This window comes from Choloepus didactylus, chromosome 10 (assembly GCF_015220235.1).
Source record: "Choloepus didactylus isolate mChoDid1 chromosome 10, mChoDid1.pri, whole genome shotgun sequence".
Taxonomy (NCBI): domain Eukaryota; kingdom Metazoa; phylum Chordata; class Mammalia; order Pilosa; family Megalonychidae; genus Choloepus; species Choloepus didactylus.
Genome location: NC_051316.1, coordinates 113,320,043 through 113,347,227, shown reverse-complemented (window position 1 = coordinate 113,347,227; position 27,185 = coordinate 113,320,043). Strand labels below are relative to the sequence as shown.

The 27,185-nt window shown below is 41.5% G+C and overlaps 1 protein-coding gene and 1 long non-coding RNA gene across 7 annotated transcripts in view; both read left to right on the top strand.

Annotated features, from left to right (window-relative positions):
- The window catches only part of PALM2AKAP2 (PALM2 and AKAP2 fusion), a 329,309-nt gene that overhangs the window by 38,162 nt on the left and 263,962 nt on the right, over positions 1-27,185 (top strand). The window lies entirely within an intron of this gene.
- Positions 1,965-3,587, top strand: LOC119505488. Its single transcript, XR_005210749.1, has 3 exons — positions 1,965-2,017; positions 2,387-2,501; positions 3,367-3,587. It is a non-coding gene; the product is annotated as an uncharacterized LOC119505488 (long non-coding RNA).

Genomic DNA, 27,185 nt, shown 5'->3' with positions numbered 1-27,185 from the left:
ACCAGCTTGAGCTAAGGGAGAAAAGGAGGAGATTGTTGTAAGTATACAGGGGTAGCTCACAGAATCAGAAACAGAGGCGAGCCTGGGTGGGCCTAAGGAAAGCACTGAAGCTGGGAAGCAGAACATCACTCGAATTCTTTCTGTCTTCCATCTCTTTGCTTCCCAGCTTCTTCCTCTATCTTGCTCCCCTCCCTTCTCCTTTTCTCTCCCTTCCTTTCCCTCCTCTCTCAGTATCTCTTCCTCCACTTCAGCTTCCTTTGCTTTTCTGGTGCATGTGGTCAGGTGTGACCCATGTGGTCAGGTGTGACCCAGCCACTTCACAGAGACTCCCTTCAAATCAGGTGTGGCCAGGGGCTGGGGCACATTGTTCCAGAATGACTGCTAGAGGCCACTCTGCTGTATGCTGGTCAGCTTCTAGAGAAGCGGGACACATTTTGAGCAGGAGAGACATTCCCAAGGACACCTGGTCTGCACACACAGACACACCAACAGCCCACACGCTCAGGTCCTTTCACTTCCACACATCTGAATCGAGATGGCTGGATGGGCCCTGCCCTGAACCCGCAGGAGGATGTCATCCTGACCTGAGCTGCACAATTCACCGGGGTTGTGTGGAGAGGCTGGGGAAAAGCCTTGGGCCTGAGCCAGAATCCTTGGGTCCCAGGCACAGCTCCACCATGAAACAACTGTGATCTTGGACCTGGTGCAATTTCTGTTTGAACATGGAGTCACAGTGGCAGTTTTCAGTTCTCTGAAGAGCCATGATGCAAGTACTTGTGTAATGTTACAGGGTGAAACCACAGTGAGAACTGCAGAGGGGATCCTGAAGAACTTCTTCACAGTCAGAGCTACACAGCCGTGGAAATGGCTAATGAAGAGTGGTCACTCCTCGTCCTGTAAGAAATCAAATGGAAGCTCAGAATCATCTGTGGAATGGAGATACTGGTCCATTTCTAACCAGATTATTTGTGTGTATATGGGGTGGGGGGCAGGTATGGGAGTTTGGAGCACTACCTGCAAATTAATGTCATTTGCATTATGATCTTAACAAAAAGTACTTTGCTCTGCTTTGGGTTTTCCCTCAAAGTCTTTAAAGCAGAGTTTCTAGTGTTTGTATCATGAGTTGCCAGGAACACCAGCCTGGGGAAGGCTGATGGTGGGAGGGTAGGTGATAGTGTCCCTCTCTTAATGACAGCAGTGTCGATTGTAACTCTTAGACCCACCACTGTGGTTTTTTTAATTTTCTCCACTCCTTCGTCTCTTTACCTCCTTGTCTTTTCTGCTCCCTGCTAGACTGTTAGGGGCCAGAGTGGGGGAGAGAGATTTTCGAATTCTACTCTTCAACCCTATGGTCTGCCTAGGGGACTAGTAATTGAGGTGCCCCTTTTAGTTCTTGTGGTGTTGACAATGCTGATGTCTGGTCATCGCTGCCTCTGTCACCGTAACTTCAATGTTGTCACTGTTCTTTTAAAGACTTGGTTGGAATTTGCAGGAGCTGAGGCAATGGAATAGTTTTGCTTTGAGGAGGCACATTAACCAGATATCCTGTGTGAGGTCCTAGCGGTATACATGGCCCTTTCCATCTTCATGGCTCTAATACTCTCTACAGATGTACCCTTCTGTTAAGCTGTTTGATAGTTACATGACTTTCAGTTTCCATCAACTTCTGGTAGGTTTTCATTGCTGCCAGGTGGAACCATTACGTCATTCAAACACAGACAGATGTACATATTTGAGGCATAATATGCATCTAGAAGCATTTATGTGGCTTTCACCTATAAAGAAATTTCATAGCTATGTCTGCCGTGTAATTATTTTTAAAGATAAAATGTATGGTTGGATCTCTTGGGCACATTATTTTATGTTTTTCTTTTCTTATTAGTGCTGGTAATGATGTCTTTTTTAAGAAAGAAAAGAAAGTTTTAATATTTCTACAAGAGTTGTCAACCTATAAAGGGATTGTGCTCCAAGAGGACGTATGACTTAGAATTTAATGCAGAAGTGGTTACCAGCCAAGGTCAGTCCATAGTCATGTTTAATACATAATGAGGCTGAATTACTACACATTTCCAAAGAATGTAGAAAAAAGTCTTGAAGATCTAGCAATGAAATTAAACAGAACTCTAAAATTAAATTAAAAGTACAGTTTGTTGTTTTTTATCATGAATATTGGTGCTTGAGGAAAAGCATGCTTAATCAAAGGCTCTAAAGATGGCAAATGAAGTCTTTCTTGGAGAATATCAAAGGAATTCTTGGACCTTTCAAGAGTTTTAAGAGATAATGACACTGGTACTTTATTATGTATAATTATTCTAACAAACAAATTTTTAATGTGGTTATAATTACTTGTATTCACATCATGATTTGGGAAGTTTTTGCCTTGCAGAAGGAAGGTAGGGAAAGAAAATTGTCTGAAGTTATTGGATAAGAATTGGAAGAAAAAGGGAAATGATGAGAAGACTAAAGAGGACATGACTATTTGTGAGACAGATTGTCTGAAGGTGAGAATAGGGTGGGGAATGGAGAGTGAATGTATCTGGCTTGATACTTGCCGTTTATAAACAATTCATAGATAAGAGTGTAGAGAAGGAGAAGAAAGAAGGCAACAGGGTTAGGGAGTATGTTGGAGGATTCCCAAGACCACCCCCAGGTTTGGATTTGATAGAAGGACTCACACAACGCCACATGTATTTGTACTCACAGCCAAGATTTATTATAGTGAGAGGACACAAGCAATATCAGCAGAGGGAAAAGGTGCATGGAACAAAGTCCGAAGGAGCTTGATACCCTTGTGCTACAGGGTCTCTGCCATTTTGTAAATACATATTAAATGAAGCCCAATAATTTTTTTTAAGTAAATTCAGTTTTATTGAGATATATTCACATACCATACAGTCATCCATGGTGTACAATTAGCTGTTCACAGTACCATCATATAGTTATGCATTCATCACCCCAGTCTATTTTTGAACATTTTCCTTACACCAGAAAGAATCAGAGTAAGAATAAAAAAGAACACCCAGATCATCCCCCCATCCCACCCTATTTTTCGTTTAGTTTTTATCCCCATTTTTCTACTCATCCATCCATACACTGGATAAAGGGCGTGCGATCCACAAGGTTTTCACAATCACACTGTCACCCCTTGTAAGCTACGTTGTTATACAATCGTCTTCAAGAGTCAGGGCTACTGGGTTGGAGTTTGGTAGTTACAGGTATTTACTTCTAGCTATTCCAATACATTAAAACCTAAAAAGGGTTATCTGTTAGTGCGTAAGAATGTCTACTAGAGTGACCTCTTAACTCCATTTGAAATCTCTCAGCCAGTGAAACTTTGTTTCATTTTGCATCCCTGTTTTGGTCAAGATGTTCTCAATCCCATGATGCCGGGTCCAGATTCATCTCGGGAGTCATATCCTGTGTTGCCACAGAGATTTACACCCCTGGGAGTCAGATCCCACGTAGGGGGGAGGGCAGTGAGTTCACCTACTGAGGTAAGCCCAATAACTTTTAAAAGTCACAATAAAAGCATTCCTAGTAGAACCCGGTCCCAGAGGGAGGCTATCAAATCTTCTGGGAGTGGTTTGCAGGCCTTTAGACACTAGTCCCCTTTCTGGACTACTTTGAAATGAGTGACAGATGCAGTTAGAGTGGGGAAATAAAGGAGTCCAAAATCATGCAAGCCCTTCAGTTGCTTATAATCCATATGTCCTGCATTTCTTGGTAATTGTAGAAAAAAACTGAACTTTATAGTATTTAAAATATTCTGTCCAATTCTATGACGAGCCACCTGTTTCAGTCAGTATTGGACTATTTTTTATTTTTATGTCTCTCTCCTGGATTTAATTATTTTTAAAATTGGAGCAGTTACAGGTTTACAGAAAAAATTACGCACAAAGTACAGAGTTCCCATTTACCTCCCCACCAAACACGTTAATATTTTGCATTAGTGTGACTCCTTTGTTACAATTGATGAAACAATATTATTATAATTATACTGTTAACTATAGTCTGTAGTTTACATTAGGCTTCAATCTGTATTGTACAGTTCTATGGATTTTTAAAAAATTTTTATTCTGATAAGATATATACAATCTAAAAGTTCCCATTTTAAGTATTTTCAAGTAAACAATTCAGTGGTGATAATTATATTCAGTGTTGTGCTACCATGACCTCCGTTTATTACCGAAACTTTTCCACCACTCCAGACAAAAACTCTATACCAACTGAGTACTAACTCCCCATTTCCCTAATCCCACCCTGGCCCCTGGTAATCTGTAATCTAGTTTCTGACTGCTAGTTTGCATATTCTAATTATTTCATGTAAGTGAGATACAAAAGAGTTATATCTTTTTGATTGCTAAATTAGTCTTTTTTTTTTTTTCTTGGTAGAGAAAATAAACTAAAAGATCCTTGTTTTGGGTGACTTGAGCTGTCAGTTAAATTTTAAAAGCCAATTATTTTTGATCAATAGAGCCTAATGAATTCTAAAGTCACAGACTGGAAGTCAGCCATCAAGGGGAATAAATATTTCCTTTTGGAGGTCCTGACACATTCTTCCTTTTTATTCCAATTCCAGTGCCTCATCTCTACTTAGACATAGAGACAATGGGAAGCCTCACAAATTGGCAAAGTTAAACAGGTACAAAGGAATCAGTGCATAAAGAAGCAAGACACTGCTCTTCTCTAGGGGACAGACGTGGAGCATCCTTGGACAGGTTGGGGGATGGTTTGGCCAGAAGTGCTCCAGGCTTGAGGTTCTGCAGTCTCCCTGCCTGAGTAAATGTGGTGAAGTTTTGTTTCTAAGCCTCAGTCTCACTATCTGTAAAATGGGGATTATACTGACAGTACCTACTTCACACAGAGGTCCGAGGAGTACATGAGCTGTTCATGTCAGGACATAGCACAATGCTGGGTTCACAGTAAGGCTCGATTGATGTCAGTAATTAACTCTTTGACTTTCTCACTTTGGTGTCAAGGGCTACACCAATCCCTCTTTCCTGCCAAACAATAGTCCAAATCTGATTGCCATTTTCAAAAATAATGTTATTTTGAAGTTAAGAGGGATTTACCTGGAAAACTTAGTTCCATGCCTTAACAGAAAACAAGACACCTTAAAAAGATTTTCACAAAATTCAGATTTCTGATCTAGATAATTCCTCAGCAGTAGTGACAAAGATCTTTCACAAGCTCAAGACTTCCTATATCCCAGAGAGGCTAAGGGGGCCTGGGAATCTGCATTTAACAAGTCCTGGGCTGACTTTGATGCAGGCGGTCAGTTGATGGCATGCTGAGATCGGCTGTTCTGGGTCTTTGGTCCTTTTTCCCAGTAGCACCCAGTCCCCTCAGGCCAGGTGCCTCTTGCCTTCTTCATGCTAGAGCTGAGCTGTCTGCACAACTAGCCCATTCCATGAGAGACAAACTCCCACTCACCTTTTTAAATCCGACTCCCCATCATATATTGAACGTCTTCCAGTGGCAACCACAATAAGCCTGGAGTTTAACGAAGATGCATTCAACATGGTATCTGCTGACCTGGAGCTCACAGACCAGCAGAGGATACCCTTTAGTAAAGGTTTTCCAAAATACTGTGAGGACAGAGCTGGCCTAGACCATCCTGGCCTCCTAAGGCCTGCCCAGTGCTTCCAGCTTCTGGTCTGTGTGAGCCCAGCTCTATCAGAGACCCCTTTAAGCATTAAGGAATGTTCCAAGCATGCCGGGGAGTTGATATCTTGGGCATGATGATTCTTCATTTTGGAGAACTGCCCTACACATTGGAGGATAATTGGGATCTCTGCCTTCCCAAAAGCAAATGCCATCTCTGTCCCCCAGTCATTGTGACAATCAAGGAAAATAACTCCACACATTTCCGACACCCCCTGGTGGGGTGGTATTGCCCCAGGATGAGAGCCTCTGTCCAGTGTAGCCCTTTCTCATTCAGGCTGTAGTCACCCCCTTAAGTGACCAATTTCCTCCTTGGCTATGCTTTTTTTAAAGAACTATAGTTTGACAGTGTACAAAGTTTATATATTTTAACATACAAAGGAAGTTGTCATCATATAAACTAAGGAAAGAGGAGTCATTGTCATAATGGAGAGAAACCAGTTGGGGGTTTATGATGCACCTCAACCACCCTTTATTTTCTTTTTCTTTAAAGGAAAATAGTTTATTTCTTTCCAGTGATGTGCAGGTGAACATTTTAGAACGCTTGCTTTAGTAGGTTAATAGGATGGTTTATAATTACCATGCCTTGGAATGTAGAGTTGTATAGAATCTGCAGATGACCCCTTGTGGTGTATAAGACCCCCTTGGAGGGGGTCTTGGGGAGCAGATGGGCCAGCTCAAGGCCAGACTTGCAGAGGTGGGGGGTACAGAGGGGCCTCCCATTTCTGCCTGGGCTCGCTTTACTCTGGGAAATCAAACACAGGTAACAGCTTCTATTCACTGATATAACCACATGCCAGGTACTGTGCTTGTGCTGTGAAGGACCTTTTAATTCTGGGTAACAGCCAGTGTTCACATTTTACAGTTAGGGAAACTGAGGTGTGCCAGTTTGAATGCATTATGTCCCCCAGAAAAAGCCATATTCTTTGATGCAATCTTGTGGGGCAGACATAATAGTGGGGATTAAGTTGGAACGTTTGAATTAGGTTGTTTGCATGGAGATGCACCCCACCCAACTGTAGATGATAACTGATGGGATATTTCCATGGAGGCGTGGCCCCACCCATTGAGGGTGGGCCTTGATCAGTGGAGCCATATAAATGTGCTGACTCAGAGATGGAAAAGGGAGTGCAGCTGGGAGTGATGTTTTGAAGAGGAGCAAACTTGCTATAGAGGAATGTTCTGGGAGAAAGCCGTTTTGAGGCCGGAGCTTTGGAGCAGACGCCAGCTGCCTTCCTAGCTAGCAGAGGTTTTCCGGACGCCATTGGTTATCCTCCGGTGAAGGTACCCGATTGCTGAGGTGTTACCTTGGATGCTTTGTGGCCTTAAGACTGTAACTGTGTAGTGAAATAAACCCCTGTTTTATAAAAGCCTATCCATCTCTGGTGTTTTGCATTCTGCAGCATTAGCAAACTAAGACATGAGGCTTAGCAGCCAAGGTCATAGAGCCAGGAAGGGTAGTGCTAGGATTCTCGTGCAGGAAGTCCAAATCCAGAGCCAGAGCTCTTGACTACAACTACACCGTCTACCTTCTTGCCCATCTTTGGTAGATTCGTCCCTTTTATGATTCACTTTAGGATGTAATCTGAGTTCACCAAATCTTGAATTCTTCAAAAGTGAGCAGCATTTCTTGTAGAAACACTTTTAATGCCAGGAGGTGTCTCTGCTTTGATTCTTTAATGGCCACGGCGCCATGGTGTCAGATTATGGCTTCTTGGAAGCCGGGGCTGATTTCCCAATAGGTGTGAGAGGAGGGGAGACACACTGGCAGTGGTGGAGGGCCAGAAGGAAGATGGAATTAAAAAAGGATTAGGACTGACATTAGGAGACCTGGATGTAAACCCCTCTTTAAACCTTACTCTCTGGATGACATTGTCCATGCACAGGCTCTCTGCACCTTGGTTACCCATTCGCATGTGAAACAGGGATGCCATTATCCATGTATCTTATATGGTCATTGGGACAATTCAGTGTGATGAGACAAGGGAATCCAAAGATGGGTGAATATCCCTTGGGAGTGTTCTGGGCAGTACTTTGGGGTGTGGATAAAACATATTAGCATTTCTGTTCATTTTTTTACTTAAGAAATGATGCTTTACTAATGTTTAAAATGTGAATTAACCTCCACCCACCCCTCACCCCGCCCAGGTTAGTGTGCTGCATGTCCTGGCCATGTTCTGAAAGAACAGAGGCAATTCCAGAACTCCAAGGGATTGGCAGCTCCATTCTCATTCATTCACTTTCAGCACATTGTAATGGTTTATTGCAATTTACTTCCATCATGTAAAGTGTATTTACATAACATATTATCTACTTTAAACTGTATGAACCCTAACAAACTGAAGAAGTGGCTAAACAAAGATTTTTGCAAAGAAACCACAAATTAAACGCTAATGCTAGCAGTGTTTGCATAAGTAAGAAAATGACAGAGCTGATGCTTCTCTTCCAGGAAGGAGTTTTTACCACCCTCTTTAAGATGTATAAACAAAAACAGGCACTCAATGGATGTTGATTTCCATCCTCTTTCCTCCTGGGAATAGAATCAGTTGTACCTAGGTGGACCTTATTGACTAAAGGAGAGTAGCTTGTTTGATTTCTGGACCAAGGTGCGTCTGAAGCTAACTGGCAGTGCTGCCCTGGGCTTGGCCCCATTCCAGCCATTCATGCTGAGCTCCAGACTTTGCAGGAGTCAGGATGAAGCCAGCTGGCCACCTGTCCATAGCCCTCTACTGTTGCTACTGCACAGTTGTCACTGCCTTGCTACCTAACTGCCAGGCACAACCAAGAAGAAGCCAGTATACCAATCCGTAGTTCCTGACACCATCCAGTGACCACAACCTATTCTTTGGTCAGTCATACGCAAAAACCATAGTTTTCCAGATTTGAGGTCTATTCCTCAAATTACCTCCTAACCATTCATTTATTAGTGAATCTGAACACGGCATACAATTGCTTCTCTCATTAATGATTGCAGTAGCTAGCGTTTATTGAGTGTGTAGTAGTCCAGCCTTAAGCTAACCAATTTTCTAGGATTATTTAATTTTCACAACAATCACATGAAGCAAGTTCTGTTACTAGCCCCATTTTACTGCTCAGCAAACTGAACCTAGAGAAGTCATTTTACTAAATGAAAGTAAACTAAAGATGGAACTGAAGAATCTCAGTGTCTCATTGGCCTGTGAGCCATTTTCTTGATTTCCAAAGCCCACTTTATAAGGACCTGAGTATAGGCACCATCCTAAATCTTCAAAATGGAAATGTGCCAAATGAAACATTAGGTAGTCTGGATTGGATTCTAGAACAGAGAAAAGATATTAGTGAAAAACTTGGTGAAATTTGAAGAGTCTGTAGTTTAGTTAACCATACTATATCAGTGTTGGCTTCTTGGTTTTGACAAATACACCAATGTAAGATGTTAACATTAGGGGGAACTTGGGGAAGGGTATGCAGGGACTCTGTACTATCTTTTCTGTAAATATAAAATTATTCCATAATAAAAAGTGTATTTGTAAAAAGGACATGCCAAGTTCTTATGTGTGTGTGTGCACATGTGATGTCATGCACATGTTAAACCTTTGGAACCCACCTTGTACATGGCTTTCCAGTGGGCTGCATGATTCAAGCAGCAGAGCATTTCAGCCCTCACCTGGGACTTACATGGAGGTCAGTGAGAGGGAAACCACACAACTCACAGACGACGTACCTGTCACTCTCTAGTCAACACCTCACCTTTGCTCTGGAATCCCTGTACCATGGATGGTCGTGGTATTAGGCTCCTAGAGCTTCCATAACAAAGGACCACAAACTGCGTGGCTTAAAACAACAGGAAGTTATTGTCCCCCAGTTTTGAGGGAGGTCAGAAGTCTGAAATCAAGCTGTCATCAGGGCTGTGTTCCCTCTGAAACCAGTAGGGGAAGATCCTTCCTTGCCTTTTCCTAGCAATCTTTGTTGTTCCTTGGCTTGTAGATGCATCTGTCTCCATCTTCACATGGACTTCTCCCCGCTGTCTGTCTGAATGTCCAGTTCTCCCCTTTTTATACAGACACCAGTAATGGTGGATCATGGCGAACAGAGTTTGGCCTCATTTTAACTAATCCTGTCTTCAAAGATCCTAGTTCCAAATAGGGTCACATTCATGAGACCAGCAGTTAGGACTTAAACATATCTTTTTTGGGGGGTGGCATTGAGGGGGAGGGACACTGTTTCTTTTAGTTTCCAAACTGCTAAAACAAATAGCTTACAATGGGTTGGCTTAAACAATCGGAATTTATTGGCTCATGGTTTTGAGGCTAGAAGTCATGCATCCTCATTCAGTTTGGGCACATCTTTACTAATAACAGCTTCAAAAGTCCTATTTACAAATGGGTTCACTCCCACAGAATCAGGGGTTGGAACCTGAACAGGCCTTTTGTTGGGGACATGATTCAGTCACCAGCACATTTCAACCCATAAAATCAGTCCTGTCCCCCAAGGTCAAATGCTATGATGGGGTTTGTGTATGTGGTAGGATGGTTTTGTGAACTCGGTCATGAACATGGAGGATAGAAATCAAAATAATCAATTAACACTTTAAATGCTCTTCTCAGGTAAAGCCATTTATAGCTGCCCCTTCTTAGCAAGTGCATTTGAGGATTCCTCTGCTTTATCTTTTCATCATCTTCCCAAACGGAGACTAAGGGGCCCCCTGGGTGACTGATACAGAGGCTGAAAAGCAAGTGTAGGAGCTGCTTGCCACAGATTTTTGCTTTGTTTCCCACATGTGTTGTGTCAACGCCCAGAAAATATTTTGATTGTCATTTAGCTAATGCCTGTTTCCTGGGCAGCAGCATGAGGCTGGAGTAAAGACACTGAACAACTTAAGAGAGAGCAGTTGCTTCCTGGGATTCTCAGAGACAGCCATGAAAAGTGCTTGACTTGCTAAACATTGCTCTCTTGACAGGATTTAGGGGTTTTTGGGATTTGGGGCCTAGACTGTTAATTTTGGAGTGCTTCTCAGTGTAATTGCTAGGGGCCCCCTATGAGCGGAGGAAATGTGTGTTCAGTCTGTTCTTTGTGACCCTTACTGTTCAGTCCCAGGGAGAGGAAGAAAGCCTGCTCATCTAAAATGCTCTCCATGATAAAGCAGAAAGCATGTACTGAGATCTTGGTGGGGACCTAATCCTTAACCACAGGGAGAGAACTCTGGCTGGGCTCAGCGTCCTTGCTGGAAAAGCAGCTTATCTGGTGTGTGTGTGTGTTCATTTGCTCACTCACCCACTTACTTGTTTATTCATTGAGCATCTGGCATGCACCAGACACTTTTCTAGGCATCGAGGATTAGGTGCAGGGCAATGAGAAGACCCGAGACTCAGGAAATTGCCATCCTAAAGAGAGGAAACAGGTAAAATCCAGTAAACATGTAAACTACATAAATAAACAGGGAATACATTGATGTGATAGCAAGGGCTATGTGTAGGGTGGAGGGAGGGGGACAGGGGATGCTTATAGATCAGGGTGGTGACTTGTGAGCTGAGACCTAAAGAATGAGAAGGAGGCAGGAGAGAAAACTGGCAGCCCAAGTGCACGCAGGATCCCCCCTCCACCTGCACAGAAACTGGAGGGGTAGAAGTTGTGAAGGAGAAGTCCAGGGTGGTTGACGGGCATGCCCCCAGGTTCTGACTGGAGAGAAGCCTATGGCACCAAGGATAGGACCTGTGGTAATAAGGACTTATTTCTGGAGAAGAGGAGTATGGCAGATTGCTGTCATAGCTGCCACACAGATAATCCTAAAAGGCCACAAGGGGAATGGCAGCCACCCTGGTGAGGGTTGAGCATCATACAGGGGTCTCTGGCTATTATGGCTCTTGCCTGAGTACCCTAAATGGACCTTCACCAGGTGTTGTGTTCTAGGACATGGGTGTTGAAAGGGAGAAGGCACCAGACCTTACTGCTGTATTAGTCAGGGTTCTCCAGAGAAACAGAATGGGGGGGGCGGAATATATATATATATACACATATATATATATGTATATATATATATACATATATATATATACACACACAAACATATATATATGTTTATATATATATTTATATATATATAAATATATTTATATTTATTTATACATATATATATATGTTTTATTTATTATAAGGAATTGACTCAGGGAACCATGGGGTCTGGCAAGTCCAAACTCCATAGGGCAGACCCCAAGCTGGAAACTTGGATAAAGGTCTGGCTGGAAATTCTGGCAAAAGTTAATGCTGAAATTGAGGTCTACATTCTTCTTCTGACCTCTGAAACCTCACTTCTGTGTTTTAAGACCTCCAATTGATTGATGAGTAGACTCCCCATGTTGCTGAGGGCAGTCTTCTTTGTTAATTGTTGATGCAACCAACTAATTGTAGTTGCTGATTTCATCTACAAAATACCCTCATAGTAACAAGCAGGCAAGTGCTTCACCCAACGACTGGATGCCATAACCTAGCCAAGTTGACACATGAAGTTAACCGTCATCATACCCTATATCATTGAAGCCTGGGCTTTGGGGAAATCACATCTAGACATACCTGGGTTTCAATACCGGTACCACCCATTCCTCCCTCTATCCCCTGGGTTGAGCTTTAGTTTCTTCATCTGCAAAGTGATGTTGTAAGACTTAAATAAAATAACATTTGACAATTCCAGGTGCATATAACAATACAAATTCCCGCCCTCCTCTCCTCTAGGAAGACAGAGTACACCAATTCCAAACTATTCATTTGCTTTTCTTCTCTAGCAGCTCCATTACCTGCCTAACAGCACAGCATACATCAGACATGTTTTATTCTGTTTCAAATTCATGGTCCCTGCTGACAGCCAGGAAGGCCAATCGTCATTTGAACAATTTCCATTTTCTGTAAGCTCTCCGTAGTTGGGTGAAATGATCTAACTGGGCACGGTGGCATTCAAGTCCACCAGAAATGTGGCCAGTGGGTAGGTGGCTGTGTAACACCTTGCCCCACCTGGCCGTAGGTGGCCGCCAATGTCTGACTTTTCTCTTCTGGATAAACAGTCTGTGTCTTTTCTAAAGAATAGCCAGCCCTTACGAAAAATAAATTGTCAGAATCATGGCTCTGGAAATTGTAAAATCTATCCCCTTGTCCTACAGCACCACCCCCATTGGCATATAAACTTTTTCCTATCAAATCAGTCAGTTGAGTTGAGACTGTAAGTGTGTTGAGTAGATTGAAAACTCGACACACTGGTCAGAGAAGTGTCACTGACCCATACAGTGAAAAAGGCCCAGGTACTGGTGATGACATATTATAATTTCCTATGATCCTCTTCATCCCTATCAATAAGGAAGTACATATTTTTGTTCATTCCTTTCTACAGATGCAGAAATGAGGCCTCAAGTGTTTGGTTTCTTGCCCAAAGTCACCAGAGGCTTTATGGTGATGCTAGGGTTCAGACCCAGCCCTTGCTTTTGGAAAACATTTCCTTGTCTGAATGCAATGAAACAGGTTTGTGGTTGTCTCTTGGGACTTGTAAGGCTTCGCGTATTCTTGCGTCTCCTTTCCTATGGTTTATTTGGGTGTGCCCGCCTAGTACTCCCACCCCCTCCAACACCCACCCATAGCTGTTGCGGGCCGCAGCTTTGATCAGGCTGCATCAGGAGCAGAGCTGATGGTGGGGTAGTGGCTTCTTGATGCTTTACAGCAGGGGTCCACAACCACAGCCTGCAGCCCATTGGACCACAGCCACACCCATCCACTTATATCCTGTCTGTGGCTGCTTTTGTGGTACAACAGCAGAGTTGAGTAGTTGCAAAGGAGATTGTATGGCCTAGAAAGCCAAAATTATTTACTGTGTGGCTCTTTACAGAACAAGTTTGCCAACTCCTGCACTGTTGTATAGAGATTAAAAACATGGACTCCTTTTATAATAGAAAAGAGAGAAAAAAAGAGGGAGGGTGTAGATAGATACATATCACTCAGAGGTTTCACAAAGCCCTTTGTTCTCTAACAAATGTAATGCCCACTCTCTAGGTATTATCTGTGGCACTTTCAGCCCTCTGCTTGAAGTTGGGAGTCTCCTGATGAGCAAATGCAGGGCCCAGAGCTTCAGGACTCCAGAGCTGAGATTAGTCAATAGTTCTTTAGGAAGGCAGATATATCAAAATGAGCCTAAACATTAGGTATCCAGCTGGGGACTTGCAGATAAATACTTCCCCATTCAAATAGGTCAAGAAATTACTATTTGGAAGCACTTAATGTAATTTTGTTTGTTTCTTGGATAGAATTTTCCTTTCACAAGTTGTTTAGTTTTCCCATGTCAAAAAGAAACAAATAACAAAACTCATTCAGAAGAATTCAGTGCACAACCCTGAATCTGTTGGGTAGAAACATATAATAATAGAGGTGGGGGGAGCCTGCTACTTGACATGTTTGTGATTTCCTATTCTTGCTTTTATTTTAAACTTTCATGAGTAGACGTTTAACAAATATCAGCATTGGGTTTTCAGTCTTCATCCTGAGCAGGACCTTACCTGAAATAAATGCTGATAAAAATTACAGAAAGTGCCAGAGCAAAGGAGAACTGTCGAACACGTCCCCTTGCTCATTACGGGTGGAGCCTCCTTGGGGAGGATGAGCCAGTCTAGAGGTACCCATGGCCTCAGACGCCCAGAACAGGTTCCCTCTCCTTGTTTCAGGTTGTCACCAGCTACCAGGTGAGACTGAATAAGGGATCCTGTGAGGCTTTGGAGGAGCTGTTTACCTGGGATTTATTCCCTGCTGTTCAAAGCTGGTCGAGGATCTGCTTAGGTCATGTTTATCAGTAGAGGTCATATAGACAAAACCTGTTCTCAGGAATGATGTTTTTTTTCTTTAAATGTTGTCTGTCTTCATTTTGAAATTTAGTATAGCATTGAGACATTTACCAAAATTTGTGAGGCACAAAACATGATGACCTTAGCTCAAAGCCAGATTGGGGGTTTGATCTGTGTTTGTGGTGTTTTCAACCCTCCATCTCATCCCTTTTGACCTGATTCATCAACCATGTCCTCAAAGTAGTAAACTAAGCTCATCCTACTGGAAGGGGCCTTAACATGAGAGGAAGAGAAATCAGACCTCACCTGGTGAGGATGAGAAATACTGCAGTGAGGTCCCACCAGCGTGCTATGTGGTCATGTGATCGGTATACAAGCTGTTACACCCTTATGTCAAAACTCCATCATCCTGTGGCTGAAGCCCACGCTCTGAAGAGCAAAGAAAGGAAGGACTTAACCGTGAAAATAGAAAAGGGACTGACCCAGTGCTGAATCTTCTAATAGAAGTTAACCACATGACTCATTTCAGACTGATGAACAAAGAGCTCAGATGAGGTTCAGAAGGAGGAAGGGCTTATTAACTTGCACCAAGTCATTGCCACATGCCTGGCAATGATTTTCCACCTTGGCTGACATTAAAATCACCTAGGAGCCTTCACATCCACCAGTGCCCAGACCAATAACATCAAAATCTCTGGAGCTGGACGGGCTTGGTAGTTGTTGATGTTCCTCAGGTGATCTCAATGTGAAGCTGGGGTTGACCTCTGTAGGGAGAATGAAGGACAAAGAATGGAGACATCAAACTGGCTCATGCACATTAAGAAATGGACGAAACTGGAAGGTAGATGTGAGAAATACCAGGGCTGGGGCACCACTTATATGGTGTTATTAGAAGCCTCAAATCCCGTCCCAGACCTCAGCCACAACTCCAGAGAGTTCTCCAAGGTAGATATACATATGGAGAATAATGGCAAAGGAGAGCAAAATGCCACTTTATTCTGAGCCAGACTTAGACACCAATCCCCACCAGCCTGCCCACCCTCCATGCCTCTCCCATGGTGGATCTCTGGTTATCTGGGCTTAGGTAAGAGAGTCTTCTTGCCTGAATCCCCATAAAACCAAACCTTAATCTGACTGTTGCTGAGTGGAAGGACAGGAGATCAAATTGGGGAAAGCACCAAGCCAGCTCCTTGCTCCAGTGGCACAGGTGGAAGAGGAAGACACAACAGAGCCATGCTCAGGGGCTTGTCCTTTGAAAGCAGGGATGTACTCCCTTCACGTGTAAGGGAACCCTCCAGTATTCGCCAGTGTATTCAAATTAGGAAGCTTCTTCCAAGAGGAGGGCAGAAACAAGGAGGATGGGGAAAGAGAGAAACAGAGCTCTCCTCTTTCAGATCCTTATGGTATACTGAGAGTTACAAGGAATTTCCATCCCATATCAACATGCCTGAAGGAACCCTGGCCAGAAAGTTCTCACTCACCTGGGTGGGGATCTGGAATCTGGGAAAAGACTGGCAGAAAACTGGAGAATGTCTGGTGCATGGGCAGCAACACCTGAATGAGATGAAGAGTAGTAGGAACACAGGTTGCAACATGGTGAAAACTTCCCTCTCAGAGAGGGGCTTGTTCCTGCCATCTATGAAGGGGCACGGAGTGAGGGAGGGCCTGGTTGCCCCTCACGGCATACTCTAAGCAGGGCTGTACTGATGGGCAGAACCAGGGAAGGAAGCTGTCTGTGACACGGCAGAGGGGAAGAATCCAAAGCTCAATACGAACCTCTGGGAACTGTAGAGATGGCAAGAGTGGGTCAAATGCTGCAGAGAGACTGACCATGAGAGGACTGCTCTCCACCCTTAGTCAATGTTGAAGAGACATCTGCTGCTTGAAAATGATAGTGCACTTCTGAACATGGAGCCTTGTGAACGTCATGACAACCAGGGTAAAAGCCAAAGTGACATGGGTGATGAAGGTAATCACGTCAGTAAATGAATTGCCCTGCTGTCCTCTGTCCCACTTCTAAGTGCCCTGGACCTTGGGGATCAAGGAAAGAAAATCCCCAAACGAGCCAGCCATTGCCCATTTGCTAATTTGGGCATCCTGAAATTAAAGGACTAAGTGCTTGAACTGGGTTACCCCCATTAGTGGGTAAAAAGCTGAGCGTCTTCACTTCTAAAAACACTGCTATAGCACAAGGGTAACAGTCATCGCAGAACTAGCCATGGTAGGCAACATGGAAACCACTGAGGTCAAGACAGAATCCTACTGGGTTCCCCATAAATAAGTAGAACAAAGTGGTTATGAGCACAAGCTCTGGAGCCAGGTTATCAGGTTTGAACTCTGGTTCTGCCATTTAGTAGCTGGGGGACCTTGGAGGCAGTTACTTAACTTCTCTTTGCGTCAATGTTTTCATCTATTACATGGGGATAGAAGAAGGGTTGTAATGAAGATTAATGGGTTAATATGTATAAAACACTGAGAACTGTGCCTGGCACAGATAAGGCCTCCATACATTTTAGCAATTGTTATTAGTATTATGCTGTTTTGCAGCAATTTGCAGCATCTCATCCAGGGGAAAAACAATAAGGATTCAACCCAAATCACATTGCTGGTGATAAAAAATCTTGGACACTTCAATATTGCATTATAGTGTGGATATAGCATAGTTAATTTAACCAATCACCCACAGCTGATGTTTAGTTCTTTCCCTCTTTTAAAAGTAATGCTGCAGTAAATATCCTTGAGTGAAATCGTTCCTTAGAGGCATAATTCCCAGCACTTATAATAAATTCCCAGAAGTGAAATTTCTAGTCCAAATGGTATGCAAACTTGAAAGCATTTGATACTATTGCCAAATTATCCTTCAGAAAGATTGTTCCGATTTACACTCCCACCAGCAGGGAATAAAAAAGCCGGTTTCTCCTTACTATAACCTACACTAGGAATTATAGTATTTTAAAAATTATTTTATGCTTGTTCTTGACTTAAAGCTAGCTCTCCTTTTGGGGATTGACTTCTCTGAGCTTGGTGCTGTTTCTTGCTCTACCAGAGTTTCCCACTGGAGCATGCTAAATGGGCCCTCACTGACTCCTAAGACCTAAGAGGCTTTCCTTTAGTCTTTCTGGACAGGAATAGAGCTCAGTCAAGTGCAAAGTGGTGGCAAGACCCTTGGAGCTGTCCCTACACCCGTGGCAATTCTGAGCCTTGCTTACTTAATCAGCTTATCCTAAATACAATTTGCTGCTCTATGCTGGAAATTGTCACCCTCAGAGTCTTTTCAGAGGCCAGGACCAGTGAGAAGCAACACCTTTCCCTTATTCTCAGGCCATGGAGAAGCCAGCTGGATTGCTAGGGTAACTACCAGCAGATTTTAGAGTTACTTCCCGACTCCTGGGGCAGCATCTTAGACTTGGTTGGTGATCAAAGAGGAGGCATCTAAGGAGAGAGTCAGGAAAAAGCAACATTGAGGCAGACCTCAGGACAAGCAGCCATCAGCAGAGAATTCTGAAGTAGAAAACATTCTGATTTAGGTTTTAAATCACAGAATATGCAAGGGATTCTGTCATCAGCATTTAGGAAACAACCATCTAGCCAGTGACAGTTCTCACTGGCAGTATTTTCTCTTGACTTCCATGTACCCTCTCAGAAGATGCGGAGTGCAGGGTCTACAAGGAATGCTCCAGATGGCTTGGTTTAATCTGGACTTGATATATAGCATTTCCCGTCACATACCTCATAAGATAAGTTCATGTAGAAATATTAGAAAACACAGTAGAATATAAAGAGGGAAGTGGAAAACACTCCAAATCCTACTGCCTAGGAACAACCTGTTAACATTTACCATCTATCTAGAGTATGTATATGCATATACATACACGTGTATTTAATTTTTGCAAAATGAGCTTATATTGAACATGCTATTTTATAACCATTTTAAGGGATCTGATTTTAATTGCTATGTTTCATTCATTTATCCATTTTAAACTCATTTATTCATCAATAAAGAGATATTTATCTCTACTTCATGCTAGGCTTGTTTCTGGGCATGAGGAATATGCTGTGAATGAGAAGATGTAGCCCTTGTTTTCTGCAGAGTATGCATTTTATTGGTGAGGACAGACAATAAACAAATAAACAAAGACGTGGAAGAATTTTCAGATGGTGATAAGTTCTATGAAGAAAATAAAACGGTAGTGGGATTATAAATGGAGCGTTATGAGTGTGCATTTGTACTGGGGGAGATGGGACATGAAATAGGATTGGATGCCCAAGAAAGCACTCACTAGGGAGTGGACAAAAAGAAGTCAGCATGTGACAATCTGGGCACAGAGCATTCTGGGTAGAAGTAGCAATATAAAGACCCTAGAGTAGAGACAAACTCGTTGAGCCTGAGGAATAGAAAGAAGGCCAGGGTGACTGGAGTGGGGAGTGAGGAGGGTCAGGAAGGTGTGCAAGAGAGAATAAAAATGTATTTGCAAAGCCTCTTTGAGGAACTGGGGGGAAATATGGAAATATTAAACTTTTGCACCTGGGGAATTACTGATATTCTCATTGGGAACCCAAGTTTAGTAGGCTGAGCCCTCGATCTTGGGGCTTGCCCTTATGGAGCTTGTTGTCACTGCAAAGGAGAGGCTAAGCCTACTTATAATTATGCCCAAGAGTCATCCCCAGAGAACCTCTTTTGTTGCTCAGATGTGGCCTCTCTCTCTAAGCCAACACTGCAGGTAAACTCACTGCCCTCCCTACTACATGGGACATGACTCCCAGGAGTGTAAATCTCCCTGGCAACATGGGACATGACTCCCAGGGATGAGCCTGGTTCCAGCATCGTGGGAATGAAAAGGCTTCTTGACCAAAAGAGGAAAGAGAAATGAAACAAAATTTCATTGGCTGAGAGATTTCAAATGGAGTTGAGAGGTCAATTATGGAGTTATTCTTATGCATTATATAGATATCACTTTTTAGTTATTAGAACAGCTACAAGGAAATACCTGAAACTGTTGAACTGTTGAAGATGATTGTATAATTAAACAGCTTACACGGTGTGACTATGTGATTGTGAAAACTTGTGGCCTCCACTCCTTTTATACAGTGTATGCACAGATGAATAGAAAAATGGGGACAAAATGTAAATGAATAAAAGGGGGGTATGAGGGTATTGGGATGTTTTGAGTGTTCCTTTTTTACTTTAATTTTTATTCTTTTTTTTTGGAGTAATGAAAATTCAAAAATTGTGGTGATGAATGCACAACTGTGTATGATGGCACCGTGAACAACTGATTGTACACTTTGGTTGTTTGTATGGTATGTGAATATATCTGAATAAAATTGAATTAAAAAAAAAAAAGACATGCAAGAGAAAGGCAAGTGACAGGTCATGGATGGGCTTGCTTTGATTTTATTCCAAGTGTAAAAGGAAGTCATGGGATGGTTTTTAAGATGCTATCTTATTTAACCAATCATCTGCTGTTGGATTTTAGGTATTACTTTTTTTGCTGTTGCATACGTTTCTGTGTTGAATATTCTTCTACATAAATCTTTGAGCATATCTGAGATCATTTTCTCTTGATGAATTCTTTATGATAAAGCCAATCAAAACTTTTGAAATGGGCTTCCAACAAGTTCTTATTAATAATTCTGTTAAGAGATTAAAAAGAGGGTCTTTCCCCTTCACACCCTCCCAACACAGAACACATAATATTTAAAAATATGAGTGTGTATGTGGTAGAGTAAAATTTGGGAGGTGAAAAATGATGTATCAGGTCTTAATTTACATTTCTTTGGTTATTAATAATGTTGCCAAATTTCCCTGTATTTTGTTCTTTTTTTTCCTATATTGAAATTATTCTTTTGTAAGAACCCTTTATTTACTAAGGTTATTAACCCTTTGATATATATGTAGCAAATATTTTTTCCAGATTGGTGCTTGCCTTTGGGTTTCTTATGTTTAGTTGGTATGGCTAAAAACCAAAATTTTAAACATTTATGTAGAGAAAATTATCAGTCTTGTAATTTGTTGTTTCTCTCTTTGTTTTTATGTTTCCAAAGTCCTTTCCCAATCTAAGATCAGATAGTCACTATATTTTCTTATGTTTCATTTTGTACATTGCCTAAGTCCCTCTAGAAATTGTTTTGGTGGATGGAAATTTTTCTATTTTTAAACCATGGAGGAAAGAGAGGATGCAGCAAAATAAAAGCAGCTAGAGTCAAACCCTCTTTCATTATAGACAGAGAGGGCACACCTTGGCCATGTGACAGTTTTAATATCAACAGTGCAAGAAGGAGAGGTACAAATTTGATTCCTCATTTGAAAACTGTTGGAGTCATAATAGACTTCTGTTCATAAAGGTATCAAATCATCTTTTATTCAACCTGAAAAAATGTTGTTTGAAGAGAGTAGTTGTCTGTGATAAGGAACCCAAGTATGTTGTAAGAATAGCTTGCAGTTACTAACAAAGTGGCAGATCTTTTCTTTCATTTAAAATCTCTCTGAGCCACTAAGAATATGGCTAAGAAGGTGAAAAACTGGCAAAGCCCTTAAGCCCTTATTAATCAGTTGGGCTATATTTTCTACTCAGATTTATGTTTTATGTTTTAAAAACATAGATAAAATTGCTTTCGGAGGACAAATTGATCCTATTAAAGTTTCTTAACCTTCAAATCCTTTGATTTAGTAATGCTACTGCTAGAAATTTACCCTGTGAATATAGCCGGGAAAGTACATCTAAAATCCATGAAGAGGAAGATTCATTTTAAACACTGAGAACCACCTAAATGTCTACCAGTAGCAGACTAATAAATTAAGGTACAACTGTGAACCAACCACCAAGCAGCAGTTACAAAGAATGAGGTGGCACTCCATGTGCTGAAACAGAAAAATCTCTTAAGATGCACTACTAGGTGAAAAAGGGATGCTGAAGAGCAGTCTTTTATGTTAAGAATTAAAGACCCCCATATAAAATATGTTGGTATGTTCATTTTTTTTTTTTTTTCTGGTAGGATAGGTAAAGAATGGATCAGAATTGTTGCCTAAAGGAATGAAGCTGGTGGGGGTGAAATGAGGAAGATTCAACTTCTTTTACTTTGCATATCTGAATTTTCTCACCATGAACATTTATTACTTTCATTTATATTTTTAAATGCTGTTTATTTGGGTAGTGGTATTATGGGCTACTTGTATTTCCTTCTTTATACCTTCCTGTATTAAAAAAAAGAATATGTATCAGAAATAGTCACTACGTATTGGCATCTAAAGAAAAAAACAAAAAAGTTTGGCAAAAGTCAGAAAAGGCACTTATGTCTCTGATTGGAATTATAGTAATGTTTTATAGTTTCTGTTTCTTTGTAGTTGACAAAATGTTGCACATTGTTTTTCTTTCTGTTTTTGCAGCATTATTTTCTTTTGTATCCCAAGGACCACAGCTATGTTCCTTTCACCCCAGCCCCTCTACTTCCGTAGAAGCCAATGGGAATTCCGCTTACTGTGAGGTCTGTGTGGTCCACGTGCCATCCTACCCCATATGATTTCCTCCAGGCCTTGTGCATCTTCCTTAGAAGACAGGGCTGTCAACTTAGTGGATACTTCTGCCCCTTATCTTCCTGTCATTTAATTTTAGAGAGATACATCCTAATATCTAGAGGTTCCAGATTTAAAGTCTCCTCTTTTCATAAACCCAACTTGGTAAATTGAGAGCTTTCTCAGCAGCTGCTTTTCAGATAAAGAGCTTACATGGGAGAGAAATATTTTGCTTTTGCCTTCAGTATTAGATCATTAACTCCCCTGGAAATTTTTCCTACAGGGATTGAAATAAACGAATATATTGGTTTACCAGGCATTGCTCATGGTTCCAATCCAGCCTTGCCCTGTTTCTGTTGTCTGGATTTGGGAAATGCGCGCTGATTTTGTAAGACTTCCCATTTCGGGAGTGGAGGGATTTGACATCAGAATGTTTTGCATTTTCAACATCTCATTTGCTCTGGAAGGTTTTTGGCTCATGAGCGTGAGGGCTGCAAGGTGACATGTTTCATGTGTCCTGCATGGTGTTCACTCTCAGAGCTAAAACAAGGTTAGTAGCTGAAAGAGGTCTCTGTTCGTGGTAAAAAGTGCCCTCGAGTCAGATGTTCTGGGCATCAGCCCCTTCTTTGTCACTTCCTAGCCCCATGACTTTGGGCGCATTTTGTCACCCTGGCTAAGCTTTGTTGGTTCTCCGTCATAAAATGGGGGATATTAAAGGTACCAACTTCCAAGGGTTCTGAGGAGTCAGTGAAAAACTGAAGGGAAATCCTTAGTATAGTGTAATAGCAGTCAATAAACTTAGTTGCATTATTATTGTTTCCATCACCATTATAATTTTTAGGTTCAGCCACTACAGATCTGAATTTTGGCTCTGTGAGTATATAGCAGTTACCCAGCCAAAATCCTAAGCTGAAAACTTCATACTAGCCTTAAAGGAAGCCACTTGTACTTATTTATTACGTCCTTGCCCTCTTTCAGGCAGTGTACTTGTTTACATCTGTGTTGCACCTCCTTTCAACCCTGCAATAGCACCTTAATACATTTCTATTTCCATTTTTCAAAGTGGGTTCCATTTCTGTATGACAGTTACTAGCTGTATGACCTTATCTCCTCTTCTCCTTGAGCCTCCATTTCTCTATCTGTTTAATGGGGATAATAATAGTACCTACCTCATTGGGTTGTTGTGACAATTGAAAGTGTTACTGTACGTTAAGCACTCAGAACAGTGCCCAGCTCACAGTAAGCAAGTGTTAGGTAAGTGTTTGCTGGTATTCCTTTGTAGATGAGGAGGGGCATATGCGACAGAGTCTAAAGCATGAGTAGTCTTTGTTCTCCTGAGCACTGTGGAATGTTAGAGATGGGAGGGACCTGGGATCTATAAGCTGGTTCAAACTGCTTCTTTCTCAGGTGGGGAAACTAAGGTTCTTAAACCATAGGGGATTCATCTAAGTCATCAGTGTCTTCTTTTGAAGACATTGACTAATCAATATCTTATTTTTCTATGTAAAATTCTTCTGTTGGCCTTAAAACTTCTGTTAAAAACCAAGCAGGCGGTTCTCATTTTTACAAATAGATGGCAAACTCATGGCCAATTAATCAGTTGTATAAGAGAAGTTGCCTAAATGGAAATGCTGGTCAAAACTAAGCCAGAGAAATGTATGAAATTGTAGAAGTCTCTACTTCACATGGTGATTATATAGTTTGAATGGGCTTATGGCTAGGAAGAACAGTGTGATTATGGGAAATATAGTTTCCTTTTCCTTTTTATCAAGCCTTTCAAGGTTACCACTTAAGCTGACTCCAAGTTCTGTTTCTTCTTTTGTGGGTTCAGAAAATAACCTACCAACTTAGCTTTCTGTACATTCATCTACAAACCAAGTACCAATTTTATTAATTCACAGTGGATAGACATTTCAGTTGGCTTAACAAGTGTCATCTCTCCATGTAGGTAACTACTTGGGAAGCCTGATTATAATCAAAACGATGATTGGTGGCCCTCAGGTCGGAGCCAGGAGAGTGAGTTTTAATAGCAAATGGCATTTGGATCAGATAATCCGTCTCTTAATAGGGATGTGTCTGCCAAGCAAATCCAGCATTCACTGTGGCTGGATAGGCAACTGGCGGAGCAAAATGGGCACCTCCTTGATTTTTTGATTCTTGATTACTCAGCTTCTCAGGTTTTACACAGACTACCCTCCTTTTCTTTTCTCAGATATAAATAGCATTGACTCTGCAGCAGCATTAAACAGGTAATTGTAATTCAACCATGACTGAGATGATACTGATTCCTTAATAGAAAAAGCTCTCCAGGTCCCATTTACAAGTTGATTTTCCATAAATAATTCTCAAAATATCACCTTCTTAGTGTAACCCATATATAACCTGGAACCCTAGTAAAACATTTTCAGCATGAAGTCATATACCAAGAAACATAGTCTATAGGCAAAAGTAATAATGATAATTTTTAAAAAAAACTTATCCTTACTGGAATCTTTTGGAGAACATCAAGGGAGATTCATTTCATAAGCCCAAATAAAATATCTTAAGATTCTCTCTCCCTGATTTCTTGGTCTCACTGTTTCAGTCCTTTCATTTTAAATTCTCTAAGCCCTTTAAATCTCTAAGCAGTTTCAGTTCTTTACTTCATCTCTTTCGTCCTTTTTCAATCTTCTTCCCTCTTTTCCACATCTAGAATACCCCATTTCCTTTCCAAATGCAAGCTATTTACACCAGTCTGGTTCTTGCAGCTTTTAATTCTACCTCTTACTCTGATTCCACGTCACAAAAGCCTAGGAACTAGCTGGCAAAAAGGCACTTAGAAGGTACATGTATAGGAGAGGCACTCAGAATTCCCTTTAGTTAGCAATGGGAGGGGCCGAAGCACAATTCTCTTTGTCTAGCAATAGGAGGAAGATATATTGCAACATTTAAAATTTAATGTATTTTCTTTTTCCCCTCTTGTGTAAGTTCTGGGATAACTTGGGGGCAGTAGTGCCTTGAGTGGGTCCCCTCATTCCTTCCCTTTCCTGCACCCTGGGACTCGAGGTATGAGCCCAAGTCAGGCTCACCCTCTTCCCTCTCTCCCTGTGTTTCTCACAGACTCACCAGGGACCCCTGTCACTACCTTGCATTTCCCACTGCCCAGGTGGCAGCACAAGGTTAGAGATAGGCTTCTCTAACTACTTACAATGCCTGTCTTTCCATCATACTTATTAACCACCTTTGAACAGAGGGTGCCATGTTGATCTCTGGGTGCTCTTAACTACACTAATAGTTTTCAGTATTCATAACGTTGCAGTGCTTCCAGAAAATACTTGCCAGGAAGATGTTTAATTTATAGAAAGACAATGGCTTGCTGGGCCTCCCAGATAGTGAAGAGATCTGGAAATCTTCCTAATGGTTTGAGATCATTTCATTTCAGGTGTCTCTTGAGGCACGTTCCCCCTGAACGGTTTGCTCCTGTCAGTTTATCAGGCATTTCCCCAGAAATTCTACTTCCTCCAGCCTTTCTTCCCAGAATGAGCTTTCTGTGATCCTTTCCAGAATTGTTTTTTAAACTCGCTTCTCATATGCATAGCAACAGTGGTCTATTCCATAAGGGCTAATGCCTTCAACAGAAAGAGGTTTCTGGTTTTATGTACTGATGCCTAATGTATTTTCAGTATATTCTTTTGCCATCGAAATCTTAACTGCAAATTCATAATGCATTTGAATAAGTGATATGGACAAACAGAAACACAATCAGAGGAAAGCAAAAAGGATAGTTCATTCATTCAGAGATACTTACCAAGTATCTGTCACAGATATTCACCATGCAATGTCCTAAGCTTTAGAGTACTTCAGTCCAGATCCTTGCCTTCCAGAAGCCATAGTTTAGTAAGGGGAGAAGATGTGTTAACTCTTAAGTGCTATAAAGTACTCAAGCCCTCAAGGTACAGAAAGATCTACAGCCTAGGAAGTGGGGAGAGAATGGAGGGAGTGATGAGTTCTATTTGGTAGGAGCAAAAAAGGCTTTTGTACTCTGAGTTGCAAGTAACAGAAATACCACTAAAACTTGCTGAAGGAAAAAGGAGATTTATTAGTGTATGTAATTTAGGAAGCCCAGGGAATGTGCTGCCCTTTGTTATGTATCTACCGTGTTCTTACATCTTTCATGATTATATCAGTTTGCAGAGATCACCTGTGAGTCTACTGCTCAAGCACATAAAGGCCCACTGCCTGTACCATCCAGTAATATTTCTTCTGTTCAGGGAATAGTTTACCAGTTTGGTAGCAGGCAACTCTGGCAGGAGGAGGACTTTCTATATGAATAAAGGCACAGAGGTGGGAAAGCCTGGGAAAGGTTTGGGAATGGCAAGATATGTGATTAGAACACATAATACTCAGTTAACGTTTGTGGACATATTTAGTCATCAGCGTCTTGTATCCATGACATACAATATCTTGGTTCTGGATTGAAATGCACAATAACTACATATCTTGATAGTCAGTGGAAATGAGTGATAAAGTCCTAGAGTAAAGAGATGGCAGCTGGTTTGGAGGTCCCTGCCATATCATGTGGTACCTTGGAGATGCTGGGCCTCATTTTTCCCATCTACTGTCATTTATTATATCTCCTTGAACATATTGTGGAATTAAGTAACATCACTTATGCACCATTAATTGGAATTCTTCAGTAAATGGCAAGTTCTTAATATTATTCACAGGCCTTACTTTGGCAGGGAGAGTATATCTCTGGCCTGAATATTATATCTTAGTGGCTCCGTATTATTAGCTAATATTTCTTAAAACTTTATGGTTTGCACATCAAAACTTGGTTCTAACACAAATTATTAGTACATTGATTTGAATAGCAATGGTGCTATCTCACCCCCAGAAACACAGCAAAACATAAAAGCTTCCATTAACACAGCACAGCAGCCAGCCTCCACATTTTCAGAAAATCTTCTCTGGGATTTGGCTGTTGTTTTTTAAAATGCCGTTATGTCTTGTCTAACAATTTTCTCCCTGCATATGTGAGTAAATGAAAATAATCCAGTTCAGTAAATGGCTCAGAAAAACCATTCCGGTACATTTTGGAAACAAAACATTAACAATTAAGCTATCATAAAGTCAGACCTTTCTATTTTACATTTATCCAACTCATGTTGAGATGTTTATTGTCTGCATTTGGGAAGTATGGTGAAGAAAAGCATGATGTGCTCTCTAATAGAAAG